The sequence below is a fragment of the Ovis aries genome, chromosome 5 (assembly GCF_016772045.2).
Source record: "Ovis aries strain OAR_USU_Benz2616 breed Rambouillet chromosome 5, ARS-UI_Ramb_v3.0, whole genome shotgun sequence".
NCBI classification, from domain to species: Eukaryota; Metazoa; Chordata; class Mammalia; order Artiodactyla; family Bovidae; genus Ovis; species Ovis aries.
Genome location: NC_056058.1, coordinates 25,608,968 through 25,636,053, shown reverse-complemented (window position 1 = coordinate 25,636,053; position 27,086 = coordinate 25,608,968). Strand labels below are relative to the sequence as shown.

At 38.6% G+C, this 27,086-nt stretch overlaps 1 pseudogene; it reads right to left on the bottom strand.

Annotated features, from left to right (window-relative positions):
* Positions 1 to 8,323: 8,323 nt before the first annotated feature.
* Positions 8,324 to 8,455, bottom strand: LOC114115108 (U2 spliceosomal RNA; annotated as a pseudogene).
* Between the last annotated feature and the right edge of the window lie 18,631 nt (positions 8,456 to 27,086).

Here is a 27,086-nt window from a genome sequence, read left to right as displayed (position 1 = left end):
GTGAGCAAATCTATAGTTGGATATTTTATGGTAGGAGTATTTAAATGAAATTAGGAGTAACTCAGTGTAGTGTGCTGTAGAAGGCACAGGAGGAAATGGGGAACAGGAAGTTTAAAACCAGGAAAATAATTTGAGCTAAATCAAGAGGTATTTAAGCATTTAATAAAACAATTTGAACTTTATTGTGCAAAGCACTGGGAGGGTAGCAGATTATTGAGCAAGAGAATTGCCTGATCTCAAAGCAAGGATATGAATATAGGTCGATGCAACTATATTTTTTTAATGAGGAAAATATAAATAGTATGGCTAAGACAAAAAAAATATTTTCTCCTTCTGCTTGTATGAGTTTTTATTCTTTCTCCTGAGTTGGACACAATGTCTCTAAAGAATAAGTACAGTTTTCAGAGGGTATCATTGATGCTTTTTACAGAGTAGTGTTTAAAATGAGAACCCTTGATTTCTAACCTAGCACTGAAAGGTCACCTAGCAAAAAACCACATACAAAACAGTTTTCTGGCAAAAGATTTTCCTATGCTAATAACTTGTTTGCAGTTTTGGAAGAAGACTCAAGGATTTAACTCATCAAGTACAATTTCTGCCGGGAGCCAGCCTGAGGAATCCCACCCATGACAAGGTCATGCGGAGAGGCCTGATGGGCAAGGCGAGTCAGGCCTCAGGTTTTCCCCCTGGTATTTCCTGAGCATGTACCCCAAAAATAAGAATCTGCCTGCCTTATCGTATTGTACTTTTCCACTCTTCTGACACTCTCTGGAAAAAGTCAACTCAGGGCTTTAGTCTTCTTCATTTGAAAGGCATGTTTCAGTTCAACCCCCACCTGATAACTCTCTAGCTTGCCTAACAGGTTCCCCTGGACTTTTTCAGTTCAGTTCAGTCACTCAGTCATGTCCAACTCTTTGTAACCCCGTGAATCGCAGCACGCCAGGCCTCCCTGTCCATCACCAACTCCCAGAGTTCACCCAGACGTCCATCGAGTCCATGATGCCATCCAGCCATCTCATCCTCGGTCGTCCCCTTCTCCTCCTGCCCCCAATCCCTCCCAGCATCAGAGTCTTTTCCAGTGACTCAACTCTTCTCATGAAGTGGCCAAAGTACTGGAGTTTCAGCTTTAGCATCATTCCCTCCAAAGAAATCCCAGGGTTGATCTCCTTCAGAATGGACTGGTTGGATCTCCTTGCAGTCCAAAGGACTCTCAAGAGTCTTCTCCAACACCACAGTTCAAAAGCATCAGTTCTTCGGTGCTCAGCCTTCTTCACAGTCCAACTCTCACACCCATACATGACCGCAGGAAAAACCACAGCCTTGACTAGACGTACCTATGTTGGCAAAGTAATGTTTCTGCTTTTGAATATGCTATCTAGGTTGGTCATAACTTTTCTTCCAAGGAGTAAGCGTCTTTTAATTTCATGGCTGCAGTCACCATCTGCAGTGATTCTGGAGCCCAAAAAAATAAAGTCTGACACTGTTTCCACTGTTTCCCCATCTATTTCCCATGAAGTGACGGGACTGGATGCCATGATCTTCGTTTTCTGAATGTTGAGCTTTAAGCCAACTTTTTCACTCTCCTCTTTCACTTTCATCAAGAAGCTTTTTAGCTCCTCTTCACTTTCTGCCATAAGGGTGGTGTCATCTGCATATCTGAGGTTATTGATATTTTTCCCGACAACCTTGATTCCAGCTTGTGTTTCTTCTAGTCCAGCGTTTCTCATGATGTGCTCTGTATAGAAGTTAAATAAGCACGGTGACAATATACAGCCTTGACATACTCCTTTTCCTATTTGGAACCAGTCTGTTGTTCCATGTCCAGTTCTAACTGTTGCTTCCTGACCTGCATACAGATTTCTCAAGAGGCAGGTCAGGTGGTCTGGTTATAGCTTGTGAATTGCTTACAGCCCCCCAGCCGTGAGAGGCACAAAGCTTAAAACATCTTAAAGATACAGAGCCTTTTCTAAAGAGCTAAAAATCATATTGGTGACAGATTTCACTGCTGACTCAATGATTGCTGCCAGGCCTCCATATTCTTTATCTTTTAGGCACCTGGGAGGATGTTAATCAATGTAATAGGGATATGGAAAAAGGTATATAGCAGTTTTGATGTTAGCAACACTAGACTTTTGAGTTAATTACTCTTCTTTTGTTATAAATCACTGTACTCCTTTTACTTGTTATAAATTGCTGTATCTCTGCTATGTAAGAATGTAACTTTATTTAGTGCTTTCTGAGAGTGGCACCAGACTTTGAGAAGAACAACACAAATAAGTCTTCTTGTTGACAAACCCTTATCAGAAAAAAGGCTGTAAAATGTTAATTGGCCCTTTTGGCCGGAAGATGATGTAAATTACCTAAGATAGGTATGCAGAGAGAAAAGCCTGGTTTTGATAAGAGTCTGGGCTGCTAATGTTGCATAATTTTGTATTACCCATTGATCTCTATGTACAATCAAAAAGGTATAAAAGGCGTTTCTAGGCAATAGAGGCTGGGCCAGTCATTGGAATGACTGGTTTCCCCCGTGTCTCTTCCTTACTCTATTTTCTGGCTGAATTCCCATCTGGGGTGCAGAGGCTTGCCATGTCTACTTACTTGCCCCAGCTTCTAAGCCCAAGGTGGGGCACCCCCTGCTATTCAAGAGGACGCTGGTGGCGTAATGTAGATGGTGCAAGCTCCTTGTCTGGAATTTTATTGGCTTTCCACGTAAACCAAGTCATTCAGCCTCTTTTCTCCACTTAATTTTCCTACTACACTATTTCTTCCTAATCTAATTTTATATTAATAAATAAATAAGTTTTTTCCTCACCTACCCCATCTCTCCTTCAAATCACCCTGGATCCACCGGGGCTGGACCTCGGCAAATTTCCATGAACATCATTCTTATAGGAATTCACCCTTGGAAGTTGGAAGTTAGGAATGGAAGGTGAAGGAAAAAAAAATCGACTTGAAAACTAAGACACTTGGCCAAGTGCTAGGCCAAGTGTTGCCTTAAAATAAAATGATTCCACTATCACGTCTTCTACCTGAAAAACTGGCAAGAATTTATTCGTGATTCTTTCCTATTAAAGAAAAGAGCAGGCACCCCTGGGGCACACAGGTTAGCAATGGTGGGAGCAGCTCGGGATGGGATCTGGAGATGACAAGGACTCAGGTGTGCAATCTCCCATTTGAAAGGTCTTGAGAATAGGATGACTTCATGGCAGGAACTCACTTACATCTCTCATATGCTGAATTTCTTAAGCTGGAGCAAATATTTCTTAAAGTTTGTGTGTACTAATAGCTGTTCATTTCCCTGAGATGGGTTAATTTGCTTCCTATTTGAGACATAATTCTTTCTTAGAGCTATACTGATTGCTAATGATGTAACAGGAAAGAGACTCACAAACAATATGCATTTACACAAGGTAAGTATCAACTTGGGAAAGATTCTTTACTGATTTCTGCAAAACCTTATTGAGCACCCTCTGGTTGGGTAGTTGATCACATTTCTGTAGAAGTTTTAATTTTATCATGGGTTTTATCTCCTTTGCTTTATCTCCCTAACAATATAACTTGAGAAGAGAAGGTGCTATAGCCTCCAATTCACTCTGCTTGGTATGCTAGAGCCAAGTGCTTAACTTCTCTAAAATCACACAATAATAGAGCCATACAAAAGACTTAAGTCTCTTAACTCTAATCTGTTTTCTCATTGGATGATATGTGAGTAGCTGCATTAGATTCCTTCAGATGTTATCATATGAATAGTTCTTAAAGTATATAGACCTACCCTTTTCTGTCTGCCTTTTCTCTTTCCTGGTGTGTTGGTCTGAGCTTGAAATGTAGCCTTTCCATTCAGGACTAAAATAAGTGTCTCTCCTTTAAGTCTCTGACTTTGAGCATTAAGCTATACTCTCCTACTCCTGTATGTATCAGATATGTAAGATAGAAAAGCCATTTGAATGATGTATTTTCTGGAGAATCATTTCTTTGCAGTGATTTTCAACAACATCATTTTCCCTAAGGGACTGATAAAGATCACAAAGAAACCTGACTATGCTTTGTATTAGGCATCAGTTATTGTTTTAGGTGTTTTCCCTGGCTCCTGCAGACGCTAACCAAACATCTCTCAAAGGAAAAAGTATGCTCCTCATTTGCCACTTGAGAGTGTTATGAAAGGCTCACCCTTTCAGCAGATGGGATGGTCTTTCCTCAATGATTCCATTCTTCTAAAATGTCTATATTTGTCTACTATTACTGTATTTATTGAAATAATTGACATGTTCTATAGCAAATGTGCATAATTTACTACTTCCAGGATTAAGCTAGATAATAATATTCACTTTGGGTTGGACTAAGACCTGAATCTTGGAAAGTTTTAAATTTATTCAGATAATTTGGGGCTAGAAAATAGGGATAAATCCATTTTATCCCAACTTTTTATTTTACCCCAACCCATTTTGTGCAACTTGGTTTAAAATGAAGTTAGTGAATATTAAAAAATAAAAGACTAAACTTTTTATGACTTACAAGGGCAATAAGAGTACTTGTTGGAATGTGTTGCTTATGAAAGAGGCACAGTACAAAATAACATAGTTATTTATATATAAAATACAGTACAATAAACTTGAATATATAACAATCTTGAAATCTATGACCATAGATTACCAGTTTAAATAAGATGAGGAAAATAAAAAGAAAAGGAAAGCAACCTAATCAAATATTCTCTCTGTTCTGTTTCCATGCCTCTTCTTTGGCTTTTCTTGTCTCCTCAATTCTCCATCTGCACTGGGTATTAAAGAAATATTTTACTGATACAGGGTTAAACAGCTGTTAGGTCCTATATTTTTATGTTTCTTATGCTGGATTTGATGTCTGTAAGTCTAATTATTTCTAAAGTAGAAACACTTATTGGTACAATGACATTTTAACTACCATAATGATTCATCCCTTAGCCAGCAGCTTGGACTACACTCACTGTTGGGAGCTATTTAACCTGCTAAATAACCTTGTATAAATCCAGACTTGCTGTCCCAGGTAAGCTTCCAAGAATGATTTCTCTCTAGTCAGAAACTATACTAAAACTCAGAGAGGGAAATGCGATTTCTTTAAAATCACTTATCACACAATTGAAATTATTTTTTAACTAATGAACATCTCTTCCTACCAGAATGTAAGCTCTATGAGAGCATCTAAAACTCTGCCTGCCACAGGAGATATTTATCAATATCTGTTGAGTGAGAGGATGAATGAATGAGCAAGAAACAGAACAAATTTAGCAATATGTCTGGATACTTTTAGTCAACATAGAAGAATGAATGGAAAAGAGAAACATAACTGTTTAGATGAATTATTCATTCAGTTCAGTAAAGTTCAGTCACCCAGTCGTGTCTTTTTGCGATCCCATGAATCGCAGCATGCCAGGTCTCCCTGTTAATCACCAACTCCCGGAGTTCACTCAGACTCACGTCCATCGAGTCCGTGATGCCATCCAGCCATCTCATCCTCTGTCGTCCCCTTCTCCTCCTGCCCCCAATCCCTCCCAGCATCAGAGTCTTTTCAAATGAGTCAACCCTTCGCATGAAGTGGCCAAAGTACTGGAGTTTCAGCTTTAGCATCAGTCCTTCCAGAGAAATTCCAGGGCTGATCTCCTTCAGAATGGACTGGTTGGATCTCCTTGCAGTCCAAAGGACTCTCAAGAGTCTTCTCCAACAACACAGTTCAAAAGAATCAATTCTTCAGTGCTCAGCTTTCTTCACAGTCCAACTCTCACATCCATACATGACCACTGGGAAAACCATAGCCTTGACTAGATGGACCTTTGTTGGCAAAGTAATGTCTCTGCTTTTGAATATGCTATCTAGGTTGGTCATAACTTTTCTTCCAAGGAGTAAGCATCTTTTAATTTCATGGCTGCAGTCACTATCTGCAGTGATTTTGGAGCCCAAAAAAATAAAGTCTGACACTGTTTCCACTGTTTCCCCATCTATTTGCCATGAAGTGATGGGACCGGATGCCATGATCTTCGTTTTCTGAATGTTGAGCTTTAAGCCAACTTTTTCACTCTCCTCTTTCACTTTCGTCAAGAGGCTTTTTAGTTCCTCTTCACTTTCTGCCATAAGGGTGGTGTCCTCTGCATATCTGAGGTTATTGATATTTCTCCCAGCAATCTTGATTCCAACTTGTGTTTCTTCCAACCCAGCATTTCTCATGGTGTGCTCTGCATAGAAGTTAAATAAGCAGGGTGACAATATACAGCCTTGACATACTCCTTTTCCTATTTGGAACCAGGCTGTTGTTCCATGTCCAGTTCTAACTGTTGCTTCCTGACCATTACTATTTATCAATTCTCTTTGATAATATTTTATTTCAATGGTTATAATTTTTCTTCAATAATTTACACCATTTTTTATTTCTAGCTGTTCTAGAATTTTTACTTTATGTTTCTGTTATTTTTTAATATTGTTACTTTATTTAACCTTTCAATAGTCTATATAAAAATACTTTAAATCTTTTAGTGACTCTTTTTTATCAGTAACTTTACCTGGAGTTAACTTATGCCCTAATTGTTATTTATTTTTCTTTCTTAGCATTACATGGATTAATCGATTTTGGAATTTTAACGTATAGTTTCATTGTGAGAGGAAATTTTTATTTTTACCTTTTTCTGGGTTTTATTGTTGTTTCTTGGATGATGGTTTTTTCTAATCTTTTTAAACTTGATAAGACTTATTTTCTGGCATAGCATATAGTCTGGAGAATGGTTAGGGTGCACTTTATATGATATGTATTCTGCTATTACTGGAATGGATCAGTCTATAGATGTCAAATAAGTCAAGTTGGTTGATAATGTATTCAAACCTTCTATATTTTTGCTGATTGTCTGCCTAGTTATTCTTTTCATGACTGAGAATAGGTATTGAAATCTCTAATATTGTTGAATAGTCTATTTCTTCTTTGAGCTATTTCACTTTTTGCTTCATGTATTATGGGGCTCTGGTTCTGTGTATGTACAATTTGTAATTGCTATATCTTCCTGATATGTTGATCTTCTTATTATTAAGAAATGACTTTATTTCAAGTAATATTTCTTGTCTCAAAACCTACTTTTTCTAATATTAATATGTCCAGTATAGCTATTACAAGGACCTGACCAACCTTACAGAATACATTTTTAAGGAAATATTTTAACAGAGCTTAAGCAAAATATTTTGCTCTACTCTTGTTCTGGTGTACTTTATATGAAGGTACCTTCAAACATTTGATCACTAAATTGATTTGGGAATCGAAAAGAAAGAATTGTATACTCCATATTTATCATACTTTGATACGCAGACGCCATAGTAATATGTGTAAATAATTATCCTTTGCATGTGAAATATTTCTGAAGATCATTTGAAATATTCCCTTCTGTTGAAACAGTACTCTCTGAAATCAATTACAGTATTCATGAAAATAGTCTAATATATATGCCTAAAATGGTTAGAAATAAAATTAAATGCATTACATTCAAATTCATAAACATTCACCCAACTATATAGGAGCATTACATAGAAAGCATATAACTTTAAATACTTTTTTTTGGCATAAACTCAGCACAATGACTATTTTGGTAAAAAAATTTAAATACATAGAGACCAGCAGATTTTGTTTCCAGAGACTCAACCAATTGGTCAGGTCCTTGAAGAAAAACTATAACAAACTACATAGCAAATATCAAATAAACTATTTAGTGTCATTTTAATTACTACTTTCAAGATAGATCTGTGCTAAATCAATATTAAAAGAGAATTTATTCTGTTTTTAACAATATTTGGAATGGGGGATATTACTTGCCAAAATAACATTTCACTGGCTTTGGAAAAAATGACAGACACTGAGAATATTGCTCTTCTTTAAAAATATAACAAATATTTACTAAGTGGCTACTATTCTGAAGGAGATCAGCCCTGGGATTTCTCTGGGAGGAATGATGCTAAAGGTGAAGCTCCAGTATTTTGGCCACCTCATGCAAAGAGTTGACTCATTGGAAAAGACTCTGATGCTGGGAGGGATTGGCGGCAGGAGGAGAAGGGGACGCAGAGGATGAGATGGCTGGATGGCATCACAGACTCAATGGACTTGAGTCTGAGTGAACTCCGGGAGTTGGTGATGGACAGGGAGGCCTGACGTGCTTTGATTCATGGGGTTGCAAAGAGTCGGACACAACTGAGCAACTGAACTGAACTATGTTCAAGGCTCTGTACATAGCGCTAGATATAATATGTATGCTTTCAAAGTGCTTCCCCCTTTGTTTCTTCTTCTTTCTTCCTTTTCCATTTTCTTTTTTTCTCTCTGCAGAGTAAGTTCCTATTGCAGCTCCCTGCTTGGAAAATCCATTTAATATATAGCCTCAGATAGAGAAAATATCAGATATTAAACTAATAAGAACAGATGCTGTACTTGATCTTAGCCAAAAAGGCCGAGAAGAGCTTTCTACCTAGTTAGGCTATCTGCAGGTAAAACATGATGTGATGAGTGCTGTGACAGGAACATGCGCAAGGAGGAACAGTCAGCTTTGGGAGTCTGAGAAGGCCTCCTGGATTACAAGTAATATAAGTAATGAATGGTAAATAGGAGTTCTTCAGCTAAAGAGGCAGAGACAGAAAAGATACCCCAGGCTGAAGTAGTAGTATGCACAAAAAACTTTTAGGGGAAGATATTCTCTTAAGAAAAAAAAGAGTTTATTTTATTGTAGAGTGGCAAAATTGAAAGTATGGAGAGAGGTAATAAATATCCTACCACAAACTAGGTGAGAAGGAAGACAGCCTCTTCTGAAGTAGCGTGAAATGGACAAGAAGAGAAATGGATGAATTAAACAAGTTTGGGGAAGTGGGGAATTGACATGGTGCATTTATTTCTTGAATGTGCTGGCCAAAAGAGAAAGAAATGAGAAGGAGGATTCCCAAAGATGTGGCTTGAATAAATAGATGAACGGCTTGCCATTTATTGGAATTAAAAAGTCAAAGGGAATCATGTGTAGTTAGTGGTGAAGCAGGCGGCAGGGATTTTCGGAGTCCTTGTAGGCAAAGTGATAAATTTGACTTTTAACATGTTAGTTTAAGGGGAAATACATGGTAGATATCCAGATGTCAGATAAACTTGTTCTGAAACAGGAGAGAAATCTCTGGAAATATAATTTTTTTAATTATCAGATTACAGCCTTAGCTATGGAGTTATCTATCTACAGACAGCAGAAATGATAGTCAAGGATAGATCTTAAAAACTTAATTGGCAGTCTTAGGCAGAAGGGCCAGTGAAGAGATTGAACAGGAAAATGAAGTGTAGAAAGACAGGAAGGACTAATATTCCAGAAGCAAAAAAATGAGTTAGCTATCAACTGTGGGCAAAATCAGGTTATCTGCTCTTTGTCTTTAGATGCATTTGGTGACTTTAATAAAAACAGAATTCATGGAGGGGTTCCGACTACTACAATACTGCAGGAAATGGAGAATTCAGAAAGTGATATAGAACTAATAAAGAAATTACCTCTTCCTGCTTGAAATAAATAAAATACAGAATAAAATAAATACCAAATATGCCATGCCAAAATATAACTATAGAAGTTCAAAACATTCCACCCCAAAATATGCCACTTTGGCATAGTGATTATTTTGAGCTGTAGGTACTTGAATAGCAACAAATGCAAGGAGAGGCTTTCTCTGAACTCCTCTTATCTGCCTAAAGACAGATCCTCCAAAAGGAACTCAGTTGTCATAAATCCCCTACCTGGAAGTTTCATCAAACAGGAAAGACTGATGCTTATCACAGGAAGGGAGGGAAGAAGTTGACATGCCTCCCGAACAAATTTTCCCACAAGCTATCATACTTCCCATTTGTTCTTCTAAAGGCTCATGCATCTTTCCTAAAAGCATTTACTGTTCCCTAAGAAACCTACACCCCTTCTCCCATTTCCCTATTAAAATGGTATTTAAGCCTGAATTCCTGTCCATTTTAGTTCACTAATTACTACAATGTCGATGTTCACTCTTGACATCTCCTGTTTGACCACTTCCAATTTGCCTTGATTCATGGACGTAACATTCCAGGTTTCTATGCACCATTGTTCTTTACAGCAATGGACTTTACTTCCATCACCCATCACATCCACAACTGGGCGTTGTTTTTGCTTTGGCTTGTCTCTTCATTCTTTCTGGAGTTATTTCTCCACTCTTCTCCAGGAGCATATTGGGCACCTAATGACCTGAGGAGATCATCTTTCAGTGTCCTATCTTTTGCCTTTTCATACTGTTCGTGGGGTTCTCAAGGCGAGAATACTGAAGTGGTTTGGCATTCCCTTCTCCAGTGGACCACATTCTGTCAGACCTCTCCACCATGACCCATCTGTTTTGGGTGGCCCTACATGACATGGTTCATAGTTTCATTGAGTTAGACAACGCTGTGGTCCATGTGATCAGTTTGCCTAGTTTTCTATGACTGTGGTTTTCATTCTGTTTGCCCTCTGAGGGATAAGAGGCTTATGGAAGCTTCCTGATGGGAGAGACTGACTGTAGGGGGAACTGGGTCTTGTTCTGATGGGCAGAGCCATGCTCAGCAAATCTTTAATCCAATTTTCTCTTGATGGGTGGGGCTGCATTCCCTCCCTGTTGTTTGACCAGAGATCAAACTATGGGGAATCTCCTTCAAAATGTCCCATGCATGCACTGCCCCACTCAGTGCCCCTGAACCTGCAGCAGGAAACCACCAACCCACGCCTCCACCAGAGAATCCTGGTCACTCACAGGAAGGTCTGGGTCAGTTTCTTGTGGGATCACTGCTCCTGAACAAGAATGTGCAAATTTAACTCAGATGACCATTATATCTACCACTATCAGCAAGAATCCCTTAGAAGATCTGGAGTAGCCCTCATAGTCAGCAAGAGAGTCTGAAAAACAGTATTTGGGTGCAATCTCAAAAACTACAGAATGATCTCTACTCATTTCCAAGGTAAACATTCAATATCACAATAATCCAAGTCTACACCCCAACCAGTAATGCTGAAGAAGCTGAAGTTGAACAGTTCTATGAAGACCTATAGACCTTCTAGAACTAACACCCAAAAAAGATGTCCTTTTCATCACAGGGGACTGGAATGCAAAAGTAGGAAGCCAAGAGATACCTAGAGTAACAGGAAAATTTGGCTTTGGAGTACAAAATGAAGCAGGACAAAGGCTTACAGTTTTGCCAAGAGAACACCCTGGCAATAGCAAACACCTTCTTCCAACAACACAAGAGAGAACTCTACACATGGACATCACCAGACGTTCAATACTGAAATCAGATTGATTATATTCTTTGCAGCCAAAGATAGAGACGCTCTATACAGTCAGCAAAAACAAGAGTGGGAGCTGCCTGTGGCTCAGATCATGAACCCCTTATTGCCAAATTTGGACTTAAATTGAAGAAAGTAATGAAAACCACCGGACCATTCAAGTATGACAAAAATCAAATCCGTTAAGATTATACAGTGGAAGTGACAAATAGATTCAAGGGATTAGATCTGATGGATAGAGTGCCTGAAGAATGATGGACGGAGGTTCATGACATTGTACAGGAGGCAGTGATCAAGACCATCGCTTAGAAATGCAAAAGGTTGTCTGAGGAGGCCTTACAAATAGCTGAGAAAAGAAGAGAAGCTAAAGGCAAAGGAGAAAGGAAAATTATACCCTTTTGAATGTAGAGTTCCTAAGAATAGCAAGGAGAGACAAGAAAGCCTTCCTTAGTGATCAATGCAAAGAAACAGAGGAAAACAATAGAATGGGAAAGACTAGAGATCTCTTCAAGAAAATTAGAGATCCCAAGGGAACATTTCATGCAAACATGGGCTCAATAAACGACAGAAATGGTAGGGATCTAACAGAAGCAGAAGATATTAAGAATCGGTGGCAAGAATACACAGAACTATACAAAAAAGATCTTCATGACCCAGATAACCATGATGGTGTGATCACTCACCTAGAGCCAGACATCCTAGAATGTGAAGTCAAGTGGGCCTTAGGAAGCATCACTACGAACAAAGCTAGTGGAGGTGATGGATTTCCAGTTGAGCCATTTCAGATCCTGAAAGATGATGCTGTGAAAGTGCTGCACTCAATATGCCAGCAAATTTGGAAGACTCAGCAGTGGCCACAGGACTGGAAAAGGTCAGTTTTCATTCCAATCCCAAAGAAAGACAATGCCAAAGAATGTTCACGCTGCTGTTGCTGTTAAGCCACTTGAGTTGTGTGCGACTCTGTGTGACCCCATAGACGGCAGCCCACCAGGCTCCTCTGTCCCTGGGATTCTCCAGGCAAGAACACTGGAGTGGGTTGCCATTTCCTTCTCTAATGCATGCATGCCTGCTAAGTTGCTTCAGTCATGTCCGACTCCATGTGACCCTATGGACAGCAGCCCACGAGGCTCCTCTGTCCACAGGATTCTCTAGGCAAGAATACTGGAGTGGGTTGCCATTTCCTTCTACTGCACAATTGCACTCATCTCACGTGCTAGCAAAGTAATGCTCAAAATTCTCCAAGTCAGGCTTCAACAATACGTAAACTCAGAACTTTCAGATGTTCAAGCTGGATTTAGAAAAGGCAGAGGAATCAGAGATCAAATTGCCAACATCTGTTGGATCATCAAAAATCAAGAGAGTTCCAGAAAAACATCTACATCTGCTTTACTGACTATGCCAAAGCCTTTGATTTGTGGATCATGACAAACTGGAAAATTCTTAAAGAGATGGGAATACCAGACAACCTTACCTGCCTCCTGAGAAACCTGTATGCAGGTCAAGAAGCAACAGTTAGAACTGGACATGGAACAACAGACTGCTTCCAAATCGAGAAAGGAGTATGTCAAGGATGTATATCGTCACCCTGCTTACTTAATTTCTATGCAGAGGACATCATACGAAATGTTGCACTGGATGATGCACAAGGTGGCATCAAGATTGCCGAGAGAAATATCAGTAACCTCAGATATGCAGATGACACCACCCTTATGGCAGAAAGCAAAGAAGAACTAAAGGTCCTCTTGATGAAAGTGAAAGAGGAGAATGAAAAAGTTGGCTTAAAACTCAACATTCAGAAAACGAAGATTATGCATGGCATCCTATCCATCACTTCATGGCAAACAGGCGGGGAAACAATGGAAATAGTGACGGAATTATTTTCTTAGGCTCCACAATCACTGCAGATGGTGACTGCAGCCATGAAATTAAGACGCTTGCTCCTTGGAAGAAAAGTTATGACTAACCTAGACAGTATATTAAAAAACAGAGCCATTATTCTGCCAACAAAGGACTATCTAGTCAAAGCTATGGTTTTTCCAGTAGTCATCTATGGATGTGAGAGTTAGACAATAAAGAAAGCTGAGCACTGAAGAACTGATGCTTTTGAACTGTGGTGTTGGAGGAACACTTGAGAGTCCCCTGGACTTCAAGGAGAACAAACTAGTCAATTCTAAAGGAAATCAGTCCTGAATATTCATTGGAAGGACTGATGCTGAAGCTGAAAGTCCAATACCTCGGCTACCTGATGTGAAGAACTGACTCCTTTGAAAAGACCCTGATGCTGGGAAAGATTGAAGACAGGAGGAGAAGGGGATAACAGAGGATGAAATTGTTGGATGGCATCACCAACTCAACGGACGTGAATCTGAGCAAGCACCAGGAGTTGGTGATGACCAGGGAAGCCTGGCATGCTGCAGTCCATGGGGTGGCCAAGAGTCGGACATGACTGAGCGATTTAACTGATACTGAAGTCTGAATTCTAAGCTACCCTGGGAGTCACTCATTTTTCCCTGGGTATCTCCCATGTATTCATGAGGCACATATGTTAATAAATTTTTATCTGCTTTTCTGTTCTTAATCATCTTTTATCAGAGGAATTCTCATCTAAAAATTCAGAAAGCTAAAAGGAATAATTCTTTTTCCTCCCCTACAATAAGATATTTAAGTGTATAGCCAAACTTTAATGAAAAAAATCCTTTAATGAAAAAAAAACATGATTGAAGAGGAAATTGTAAGCCAGAGAGAAAAGTGAGAACTAAATGCAAGTGGTCCAGAGAGACAGAAACCAAACTGCAGACTAGAAGTCGGCCCTTTAATGCCTGCTGGAGAACATGAGACAAGGTGTTAGGCCCACGCATAGTGAAGTTATTTGCTACATACAGAATTTTCTGCATAAATCCACCCATCACAAAAGCCAGGAGCAATAAAATTTACTAGTCAGTGAATTTTTAAAAACTGACTCATAAATAATTACAATTCCAAACCTGCAATGTATTCAAGTAAGTACTCCAAATACAAACTATCATCAAATTCCAGAGTTTCTCATTGGTTCCCAGGAGAAGCAAAGGTAAATCTATGTTCTAAATATGTATTCTTCCATGACTTAGTGCACTTAAAGTGAAAACATTCTTCACTGAAGAGTATTCTCTAAAACTTATAAACTACATGAGAATTTGAGCCATTTTAGTGGAAAGTTGGGAGATAATATATAATAACACTATTTTAAAGAGTGAGTATCGGGGGAACTGTAAAGATGGCGGAGGAATAGGATGGGAAGACCACTTTCTCCCTCACAAATTCCTCAAAAGAACGTTTCAACACCGAGCAAACTCCACAAAACAACTTCTGTAGGCTGGCAGAGGACATCAGGCAACCAGAAAAGCAGACCATTGTCTTCAAAAACAGGTAGGAAAAAATATAAAAGATGAAAAAGGAGACAAAGGAAGTGGGGAGGGAGCTCTGTCCCGGGAAGGGAAGCCTGTCCCGGGAAGGGAATTTTAAGAAGAGAGGTTTCCAAACACCAGGAAACACTCTCCCTGCCGAGTCTGTGGCGAGCCTTGGAAACACAGAGGGCAACATAACAGGAAGGAAAAATAAAGAAATAATTAAAACCAAGAGATTACAAGCCCACCAGTAACTCCCCCAGCGGAAAAGCAGCACAGACGCCTGCATCCGCCATTGGGAAGTGGGGGCAGGGCAGGGACGCGCGGGCTGCAGAGCTTTGTAAGAATCGGGCAGGAATGCCCCACGCGTAACCAGAACGATCTAACTTGGGCTAGCAACCCAGACTGTGGGATAGCTACCACGCGAAAAGCTCGAACATAAGACACCGCCAGGACCGAGCACAGAACAAAGGACTGAACGGAAAAAGCCGGCTGCAGACCATCCCCCGCCGGGGACAGGCAGCCAGAGCCGTAAGGACTGGAAAGGGGCAATTGCAGACCCGGAGAGACTTTACTTACCTAACTGCAAGCAGGCTTCTTTGCTAAGACTTCTGGGGGTGCTGGACAGTCACAATCTGCCTCACGGGGGGCGCCAGCGGTCCACCCAGAAAGCTGAGCAGCAGCAGCAGAAAAGGTGACAAGTCGCGGCGATCTCGCTCGCCAAACTCCTGAGCTACTCGGACCTGGGAAGGGCACAAAGCGCAGTCCCAGCCAAATCTGTGCCTCTGAGGGCTGCCTGAGCGTCGAACCTGAGCGGCTTGGACAGGGGAAGTGCATGCAGCCTAGGGCCGGCCCCAGACGGTTCCCAGCTGAGCATCGTAGAGCTGGAGCGGTTTGTGCGCCGCGAGAAGGGACAGGTCAAGCAGGGCTGAGACACTGTGTGCACACGACAGTGCTATTTGTTTGCAGCATCCCCCCTCCCCACAGCGCGACTGAACTAGTGAGCCTAAAAAACCAGCAAACAGAAGAAGTTAAACACAGGGAACCACCTTGGAAGTGATCCCACACGGCCCACAACATCAGAGAAGGGCCAGAAATATTTTTTACTATTTTTAACATCATTCCTTTTTTTTTTCTTTTTTTTCTCTAACTTTTTAATTGTTAAGTCTTCTATTTCTCCTCTAATTTTTCTTTCTATAACCTACTATTACTATTTTTTTTTAAAAAAGACTTTTTTTTTTTTTAAGGCAAACACCATATATAGTCTTCGGATGGTTGTTGGAGGTTTTTTGTTGTTGTTGTTGTTGTTGTTTTTAATAATTCTTGTTTTTTTCTTCCTTTTTCCTTCTGCTTCTTTTCTTTAATATTGTATTTTTTAAAATCCAACCTCTACCCTAGACTTTAAATCTTTGCTCTTAGGTTTTTGTTGTCAATTTTGTACATTTAAAAACCCAAACTTCACTACCCAAGTTTACCTGAGAGCGAGACTACTGGCTTGACCACTCTCTCCTCCTTTGGTCTCTCCTTTTTCTCCACCAGGTGGCCTCTGTCTCTTTTCTCCCCCATCTCTTCTCTATCCAACTCTGTGAATCTCTGGGTGTTCCAGACGGTGGAGAACACCTAAGGAACTGGTTATTGGCAGGATTTGTCTCTCTCCTTCTCATTCCTCTCTCTTATCCTCCTGGTCACCTCTATCTACTTCCTCCCTCTCCTCTTCCCCGTATAACTCCATAAATACCTCTGAGCGGTCCAGACTATAGAGTGCACATAAGGAAGTGACTACTGGCTAGCTTGCTCTCTCCTCTTTTGATCTCACCTCATCTCATTCCAGTTACCTCTAACTACCCCCTCCATCTTCTCTTCTCCTTGTAACTCAGTGAACCTCTCTGAGTGTCCCTCAATGTGGAGAAACTTTTCATCTTTAACCTAGATGTTTTATCATTGGTGCTGTATAGATGGAGAAGTCTAGAGGCTACTGTAAAAATAAAACTGAAAACCAGAAGCAGGAGGCTTAAATCCAAAGTCTGAAAACATTAGAGAACTCTTGAATTCAGGGAACATTAAGCAATAGGAGCTCATCAAATGCCTTCATACCTACACGGAAACCAAGCTCCACCCAAGGGCCAACAAGTTCCAAAACAAGACATACCACGCAAATTCTCCAGCAACACAGGAACACTCCCCTGAGCTTCAATACACAGGCAGCTCAAAATTATTCCAAAAACTTTGATGTCTCATAACCCATTACTGGTCACTCCACTGCACTCCAGACAGAAGAAACCCAGCTCCACCCACCAGAACTCCAACACAAGCCTCCCTAACCAGGAAACCTTGACAAGCCACTGATAGAACCCCACCCACAGTGAGGAAGCTCCATAATAAAGAGAACTCCACAAATTACCAGAATATAAAAAGGCCACCCCAAACGCAGCAATATAACCAAGATGAAGAGACAGAGGAATACTCAGCAGGTAAAGGAACAGGAGAGTTGCCCACCAAACCAAACAAAAGAGGAAGAAGTAGGGAATCTACCGGAGAAGGAATTCTGAATATTGATAGTGAAAATGATCCAAAATCTTGAAATCAAAATGGAATCACAGATAAATAGCCTAGAGACAAGGATTGAGAAGATGCAAGAAAGGTTTAACAAGGACCTAGAAGAAATAAAAAAGAGTCCAAATATAATGAATAACGCAATAAATGAGATCAGAAACACTCTGGAGGCAACAAATAGTAGAATAACGGAGGCAGAAGATAGGATTAGTGAAATAGAAGATAGAATGGTAGAAATAAATGAATCAGAGAGGAAACAAGAAAAACGAATTAAAAGAAATGAGGACAACCTCAGAGACCTCCAGTACAATATGAAACGCTCCAACATTCGAATTATAGGAGTCCCAGAAGAAGAAGACAGAAAGATCATGAGAAAATCCTTGAGGAGATAATAGTTGAAAACTTCCCTAAAATGGGGAAGGAAATAATCACCCAAGTCCAAGAAACACAGAGAGTTCCAAATAGGATAAACCCAAGGTGAAACACCCCAAGACACATATTAATCAAATTAACAAAGATCAAACACAAAGAACAAATATTAAAAGCAGCAAGGGAAAAACAACAAATAACACACAAGGGGATTCCCATAAGGATAACAGCTGATCTGTCAATAGAAACTCTTCAGGCCAGGAGGGAATGGCAAGACATACTTAAAGTGATGAAAGACAATAACCTACAGCCCAGATTACTGTACCCAGCCAGGATCTCATTCAAATACAAAGGAGAAATCAAAAGCTTTACAGACAAGCAAAAGCTGAGAGAATTCAGCACCATCAAACCAGCTCTCCAACAAATTCTAAAGGATATTCTCTAGACAGGAAACACGAAAAGGGTGTATAAACCCGAACCCAAAACAATAAAGTAAATGGTAACGGGATCATACTTATCAATAATTACCTTAAACGTAAATGGGTTGAACGCCCCAACCAAAAGGCAAAGACTGGCCAAATGGATACAAAAACAAGACCCCTCTATATGCTGCTTACAAGAGACCCACCTCAAAACAAGGGACACATACAGACTGAAAGTGAAGGGCTGGAAAAACATATACCACGCAAATAGAGACCAAAAGAAAGTAGGAGTGGCAATACTCATATCCGATAAAATAGACTTTAAAACAAAGGCTGTGAAAAGAGACAAAGAAGGCCACTACATAATGATCCAAGGATCAATCCAAGAAGAAGATATAACAATTATAAATATATATGCACCCAATATAGGAGCACCGCACTATGTAAGACAAATGCTAACAAGTATGAAAGGGGAAATCAACAATAACACAATAATAGTGGGAGACTTTAATACCCCACTCACACCTATGGACAGATCAACTAAACAGAAAATTAACAAAGAAACGCAAACTTTAAATGATACATTAGATCAGTTAGACCTAATTGATATCTATAGGACATTTCACCCCCAAACAATGAATTTCACCTTTTTTTCAAGTGCTCATGGAACCTTCTCCAGGATAGATCACATCCTGGGCCATAAATCTAAACTTGATAAATTCAAAAACATCGAAATCATTCCAAGCAACTTTTCTGACCATAATGCATTAAGATTAGATCTCAATTATAGGAGAAAAACTATTAAAAATTCCAACATATGGAGGTTGAACAACACACTTCTGAATAACCAACAAATCACAGAAGAAATCAAAAAGAAATCAAAATATGCATAGAAACTAATGAAAATGAAAACACAACAACCCAAAACCTGTGGGACACTATAAAAGCAGTGCTAAGAGGAAAGTTCATAGCAATACAGGCATACCTCAAGAAACAAGAAAAAAGTCAAATAAATAACCTAACTCTACAACTAAAGCAACTAGAAAAGGAAGAATTGGAGAACCCCAGAGTTAGTAGAAGGAAAGAAATCTTAAAAATTAGGGCAGAAATAAATGCAAAAGAAACAAAAGAGACCATAGCAAAAATCAACAAAGCCAAAAGCTGGTTCTTTGAAAGGATAAATAAAATTGACAAACCATTAGCCAGACTCATCAAGAAGCAAAGAGAGAAAAATCAAATCAATAAAATTAGAAATGAAAATGGAGAGATCACAACAGACAACACAGAAATACAAAGGATCATAAGAGACTACTATCAGCAGTTGTATGCCAATAAAATGGACAACGTGGAAGAAATGGACAAATTCTTAGAAAAGTACAATTTTCCAAAACTGAACCAGGAAGAAATAGAAAACCTTAACAGACCCATCACAAGCACGGAAATTGAAACGGTAATCAGAAATCTTCCAGCAAACAAAAGCCCAGGTCCAGACGGCTTCACAGCTGAATTCTACCGAAAATTTCGAGAAGAGCTAACACCTCTCCTCCTCAAACTCTTCCAGAAAATTGCAGAGGAAGGTCAACTTCCAAACTCATTCTATGAGACCACCATCACCCTAATACCAAAACCTGACAAAGATGTCACAAAAAAAAGAAAAATACAGGCCAATATCACTGATGAACATAGATGCAAAAATCCCCAACAAAATTCTAGCAATCAGAATCCAACAACACATTAAAAAGATCATACACCATGACCAAGTGGGCTTTATCCCAGGGATGCAAGGATTCTTCAATATCCGCAAATCAATCAATGTAATTCACCACATTAACAAATTGAAAAATAAAAGCCATATGATTATCTCAATAGATGCAGAGAAGGCCTTTGACAAAATTCAACATCCATTTATGATAAAAACTCTCCAGAAAGCAGGAATAGAAGGAACATACCTCAACATAATAAAAGCTATATATGACAAACCCACAGCAAACATTATCCTCAATGGTGAAAAATTGAAAGCATTTCCCCTAAAGTCAGGAACAAGACAAGGGTGTCCACTTTCACCGCTACTATTCAACATAGTTCTGGAAGTTTTGGCCACAGCAATCAGAGCAGAAAAAGAAATAAAAGGAATCCAAACTGGAAAAGAAGAAGTAAAACTCTCACTGTTTGCAGATGACATGATCCTCTACATGGAAAACCCTAAAGACTCCACCAGAAAATTACTAGAGCTCATCAATGAATATAGTAAAGTTGCAGGATATAAAATCAACACACAGAAATCCCTTGCATTCCTATACACGAATAATGAGAAAGTAGAAAAAGAAATTAAGGAAACAATTCCATTCACCATTGCAACGAAAAGAATAAAATACTTAGGAATATATCTACCTAAAGAAACTAAAGACCTATATATAGAAAACTATAAAACACTGATGAAAGAAATCAAAGAGGACACTAATAGATGGAGAAATATACCATGTTCATGGATCGGAAGAATCAATATAGTGAAAATGAGTATACTACCCAAAGCAATTTACAAATTCAATGCAATCCCTATCAAGCTACCAGCCATATTTTTCACAGAACTAGAACAAATAATTTCAAGATTTGCATGGAAATACAAAAAACCTCGAATTGCCAAAGCAATCTTGAGAAATAAGAATGGAACTGGAGGAATCAACTTGCCTGACTTTAGGCTCTACTACAAAGCCACAGTCATCAAGGCAGTATGGTACTGGCACAAAGACAGACATATAGGTCAATGGAACAAAATAGAAAGCCCAGAAATAAATCCACACACATATGGACACCTTATCTTTGACAAAGGAGGCAAGAATATACAATGGAGTAAAGACAATCTCTTTAATAAGTGGTGCTGGGAAAACTGGTCAACCACTTGTAAAAGAATGAAACTAGACCACTTTCTAACACCGCACACAAAAATAAACTCAAAATGGATCAAAGATCTAAATGTAAGACCAGAAACTATAAAACTCCTAGAGGAGAACATAGGCAAAACACTCTCTGACATAAATCACAGTAGGATCCTCTATGATCCACTTCCCAGAATTCTGGAAATAAAAGCAAAAATAAACAAATGGGATCTAATTAAAATTAAAAGCTTCTGCACAACAAAGGAAACTATAAGCAAGGTGAAAAGACAGCCTTCTGAATGGGAGAAAATAATAGCAAATGAAGCAACTGACAAACAACTAATCTCAAAAATATACAAGCAACTTATGCAGCTCAATTCCAGAAAAATAAACGACCCAATCAAAAAATGGGCCAAAGAACTAAATAGACATTTCTCCAAAGAAGACATACGGATGGCTAACAAACACATGAAAAGATGCTCAACATCACTCATTATCAGAGAAATGCAAATCAAAACCACAATGAGGTACCACTTCACACCAGTCAGAATGGCTGCGATCCAAAAATCTGCAAGCAATAAATGCTGGAGAGGGTGTGGAGAAAAGGGAACCCTCTTACACTATTGATGGGAATGTAAACTAGTACAGCCACTATGGAGAACAGTGTGGAGATTCCTTAAAAAATTGCAAATAGAACTACCTTATGACCCAGCAATCCCTCTGCTGGGCATACACACCGAGGAAACCAGAATTGAAAGAGACACATGTACCCCAATGTTCATCGCAGCACTGTTTATAATAGCCAGGACATGGAAACAACCTAGATGTCCATCAGCAGATGAATGGATAAGAAAGCTGTGGTACATATACACAATGGAGTATTACTCAGCCATTAAAAAGAATTCATTTGAATCAGTTCTGATGAGGGATGAAACTGGAGCCGATTATACAGAGTGAAGTAAGCCAGAAAGAAAAACACCAATACAGTATACTAACACATATATATGGAATTTAGAAAGATAGCAATGACGACCCTGTATGCAAGACAGGAAAAAAGGCACAGCTGTGTATAACGGACTTTTTGGACTCAGAGGGAGAGGGAGAGGGTGGGATGATTTGGGAGAATGGCATTCTAACATGTATACTATCATGTAAGAATTGAATTGCCAGTCTATGTCTGACGCAGGATACAGCATGCTTGGGGCTGGTGCATGGGGATGACCCACAGAGATGTTATGGGGAGAGAGGTGGGAGGGGGGTTCATGTTTGGGAACACATGTAAGAATTAAAGATTTTAAAATTAAAAAAATTAAAAAATTTAAAAATAAATAAATAAATAAATTGAAAATTTCTGTAAAAAAAAAGAGTGAGTATCAAGTAAATTCTTCATTTGTTTCAAGAAGCTGTGGTGTAAAAAATAGAAAAAAGGGGAGAGAATAAACTATAGGGCAATATGGACTTAAGAATGAGAAAGATTTGATTATGTTTATGTAATGATAAGAAGAAATTCACCTTTTAGAAAGGTGAAAATAAAGTCATTTGAAAATTGAGGAATAGTCAGAGCTAAATAATCTGAAAAGATATTTGAAGTGTAGGTGTACGATTCTTTGTGACTCCATGGACTATTTGCCAGACTGCAGCATCCATGGGATTTTCCAGGAAAGAATATTGGAGTGTGCTGTCATTTCCTTTCTCCAAGGAATCTTCCCAATCCAGGGATCAAACCCAGGGGTCCCTCATTGCAGGCAGACTCTTTACCATCTGAGCTACCAGGGAAGTTCCGTAGGTAAGAAACTAGCCTTAAACTGTAGGAGAACAATTATTTTGAAAAGAAAAAAATAAATACAGGTGAATAAGAAAAAAAATTGTAGGAAAGAGGCACAAAAAGTAGAAAAATTTTCAATTTGATAACATTATCTCACTTAATTTTTACAACAATGATATTGTTACTAATCTCATAGAAATTGATATTACATGATTTGCTGAATTTGTTTACTATTAAGGGCAAAGCTAGAATTCAAATCCAAGTACTTTCTCTTCATAATCTTATACAAGTATCATATAATAAAATTTCTACTGAAACTCAAATTCTGTAGAGATGACCATGTTAATCATTACAACATCCTAGAAGAAAAAGATCAGCTATTTTTTAATCAAACTTTCTACAATGAGGATATCATCATGCTATTTCTCATGGTAAGCCAATATGTCACATGAGCTATGGACCCCATGAACTGTAGCTCACCAGTCTCCTTGGTCCATGGAATTCCCCAGGCAAGGATATTGAAGTGGGGTGCCATTTCCTTTTTCCAGGGGATCTTTCTGACTCAGGGATCAAACCTGGGTCTCCCGCAAATTCTTTACCATCTGAGCCACCAGGGCTGACTCCTATGTAAGGTATATGAATGCACTAAAATTGAACATATAGATTATAATTACATAGCACTACAACTAGATAAAATAAAATCACTAAATTTATACATTAATGCTTCATACAAGCAGCATAAATAATGTCTCTGACTTGATCAGGGGTATTACATTGTCTGTAGGCACACAATCCTATATGCATACATTCATAAGTATAGTTTATAAGAGTTGTATGCTTTCCTATTTCTTCCTTTAGCTTTAAGTTTACATTCTATCTTCTGAGAGATCTACTTTATCCATCAAATTGAAAATTTCCTCACTCTCTTACGTTGTATCACTATATCTCCACAATATCTTTAAATTGAGACCCTTTTATTTTCTATGACAACTTCTGACATACTTTTATTTGAGAAGCACAAATTCAATGTATCAAAAATTAGTTCACAACACTAATTAAACAACTCAGAAAATATGTATCTGAGTATCTACTATTGACTAGATCCTGTTATGAGCATGAGGATACAGAAATAAATAAAGATACAAAATCTCTGTATATGTAGAGCTTTTTTAGAGGAAAATAATGAATAAAATGAGTACAATACTATTATTTAAATAAATTAGCATAACACATATGAAGTAGTAATAGTATGCTGCTGCTGCTGTTGCTAAGTCGCTTCAGTCATGGCCAACTCTGTGCGACCCCATAGATGGCAATCCACCAGGCTCCTCTGTCCCTGGGATTCTCCAGGCAAGAATACTGGAGTGGGTTGCCACTTCCTTCTAGAATATATAACACTAGCATATAACATTAATGTAATATATATAATAAAATCTGTTAAATGTATTAAGCTATACACATGCTATGGGGCTTCCCAGGTGGCTCAGTGGGTCAAGAATCTGCCTGCAATTCAGGAGATGCAGGTTCGATCCCTAGGTCAGGAAGATCTCTGGGAGGAGGGCATGGCAACCTGCTCTAGTATTCTTGACTGGAGAATCAGCATGTTACAGCCCATATGGTTGCAAAGAGTCAGATATAGCTGAAGTGACTGGGCATGCATGCACACATATACATACTATAGTATATTATAACCAAGACAAGAACAACCAGTAATGAAAAACAGTGAAATTTCCAGAAATTATGTGAGACTAGAAAGAGTTAATTTTTCTAGACACCAGAATGGAGAAACTGTGTAATGTATCGAAATAAAAGAACTCCAAATGGGAAATAAAGAAATAAAACTTACTATGTGAAGAGGACATGATACTACACATAAGAATCCTAAGAATGCCACTGGAAAATTACTATAACTCATCAAGAAATTTGGTAAAGTTGCAAGATGTAAAACTAATATACAGAAATCTATAGCATTTCTACATACTTACAATGAATTATCAGAAAGAGAAATTAAGAAAATATTCCCATTTATCATTGCATCAAAAAATATAAAATACCTGAAATAAAAGACCTCTTTTACAAAGTGGTAAAAGACATGTACTTGGAAAACTTTAGGACATTGATGCAAGAAATTCAAGACAATACAAACAGATGGAAAGATATACCACGTTTATGTATTGGAAGAATTAATACTGTTAAAATACCATACTCCTCGAGGCAATCTACAGATTCAGTGCAATCCCTGTCAAAATACAAACAGTATTTTTTCACGGAAACAGAACAAATAATTCTAAAATTGTATGGAAACACAAAAGGCTCCAAAGAGCTAAAACAATACTGAGAAAGAAGAACAAAGCTGGAGGCATCATGCACTCTCATTTTGAAGGATATTACAAATTTACAGTCATCAAAACAGTATGACACTGGCGCAAAAACAGACACATAGAACAATGTAACAGAACAGAGAGCCCAGAAGTGGACCCACACTTGTATGGGCAGCTAATCTATGGCAAAGGAGGCAAGTATACACACTGAGGAAAATACAGCCTCTTCAATAAATAGTGTGGGGAAAATTAGACAAAACATGCAAAAAAATCAAACTGGACTATTCTCTTGCATGAAACACAAAAATAAGTTCAAAATAAATTAAAGATTTAAATGTAAGACTTAAAAATATAAAACTGGTAGAATAAAACTCAGGCAGCAAGCTCTTTGATATCAGTCTCAGAAATATTTTTATGGACATGGCTCCTTCTCCTTCCAGGCGAGGGAAATTAAAGAAACAAACAAACAAACAAACAAAAAAAAAAAACAAATAGGACTTCATCAAACTAAGAAGATTTTGTAGAGCAAAGGAAATTATCAACAAAATGAAAGGACATTCACTGAATGGGAAAAGATATTCACAACGAAATATCCAATAAAAGGGTTAATATCCAAAATAGACTAAGAACTTACACAACTCAACATCAAAAAGCAAACTACCTGATTAAGAATGGGCAGAAGATCTAATAGGCATTTTTTCCAAAGAAGATATGCAGATGACCAACAAGCACATAAAAATATGCTCAATATTCCTCATTATCATGTTTTAGTTGCTCAGTCCTGTCTGACTCTTTGCAACTCCATGGACTGTAGCCCATCCATGGAATTCTCCAGGCAAGAATACTGGGATGGGTTGCCATTTCCTACTCCTCATCATCAGGAAAATGCAAATCAAAACAACAATGAGGTATAACATCATACCTGTCAAGTTGACTATTACCAAAAAAACAACAAATAACAAGTTTTGGCAAAGGAAAAGGAAAACCCTCATGCACTGTTGGTGGGAATGTAAAATGGTGCAACCACTATGGAAAAGACTATGGGGATTCCTCAAAAAATTAAAAGCAGAACTACATATGATCTAGTAATTCTACTCCTGATCATTTAACTGAAGAAAACTAATTAAAACAGACATGCACCCCAGTGTTCATTGCAGCATTATTTACAATAGCCAAGATGTGGAAGCAAACTAAGTGCCCATCCGTAGAGTAAAGAAGATGTAATATACATACATATGCAATAGAATAATACTCACCTGTAAAAAAGAGTGAAACCTTGCCAATTGCGACAACATGGACAGATCTGGAGAGAATTATGCTAAGTGAAATACTTCAGGCAGAGGAAGACAAATTCTATACAATTTCACTTATAGTGAAAGTATTAGCCACTCAGTCATGTCCAGTTCTTTGCGACCCCACGGTCTCTTCATGGAATTCTCCAGGCAAGAATACTGGAGTGGGATTCCATTCCCTTCTCCAGGGAGTCTTCTCAACCGAGGGATCAAACTTGGGTCCCCTGCATTGTAGGCAGGTTCTTTACCATCTGAGCTATCCTAAGAGGAATCTAAAAGAAACGAAAAAAATGAACAAATATAACACAACAAAAAACAACGTTATAGAGAAAAGCACAGGTGGTTGCTAGAGGGGAAAGGAGTGAGGGACAAAAAAACGAGTGAGTTAGAGTAAGAACTTCCAGATGTTCAAGTTGGATTTAGAAAAGGCAGAGAAACCAGAAATCAAGTGGCCAACATCCACTGGATCATAGAAAAAAGCAAGAGAGTTCCAGAAAAAAAATCTACTCCTACTTTATTGACTACACCAAAGCCTTTTACTGTGTGGATCACAACAAACTGTGGAAAATTCTTCAAGAGACAGGAATACCAGACCACCTTATCTGCCTCCTGAGAAATCTGTATGCAGATGGACATGGAACTGTTAGAACCGGACATGGAACAACGGACTGGTTCCAAATCAGGAAAGGAGTACGTCAAGGATGTATATTGTCACCCTGTTTATTTAACTTCTGTGCAGTGTATATCATGCAAAATGCCAGGCTGGATGAAGCATAAGGTGTAATCAAGTTTGCCAAGAGAAATATCAATAA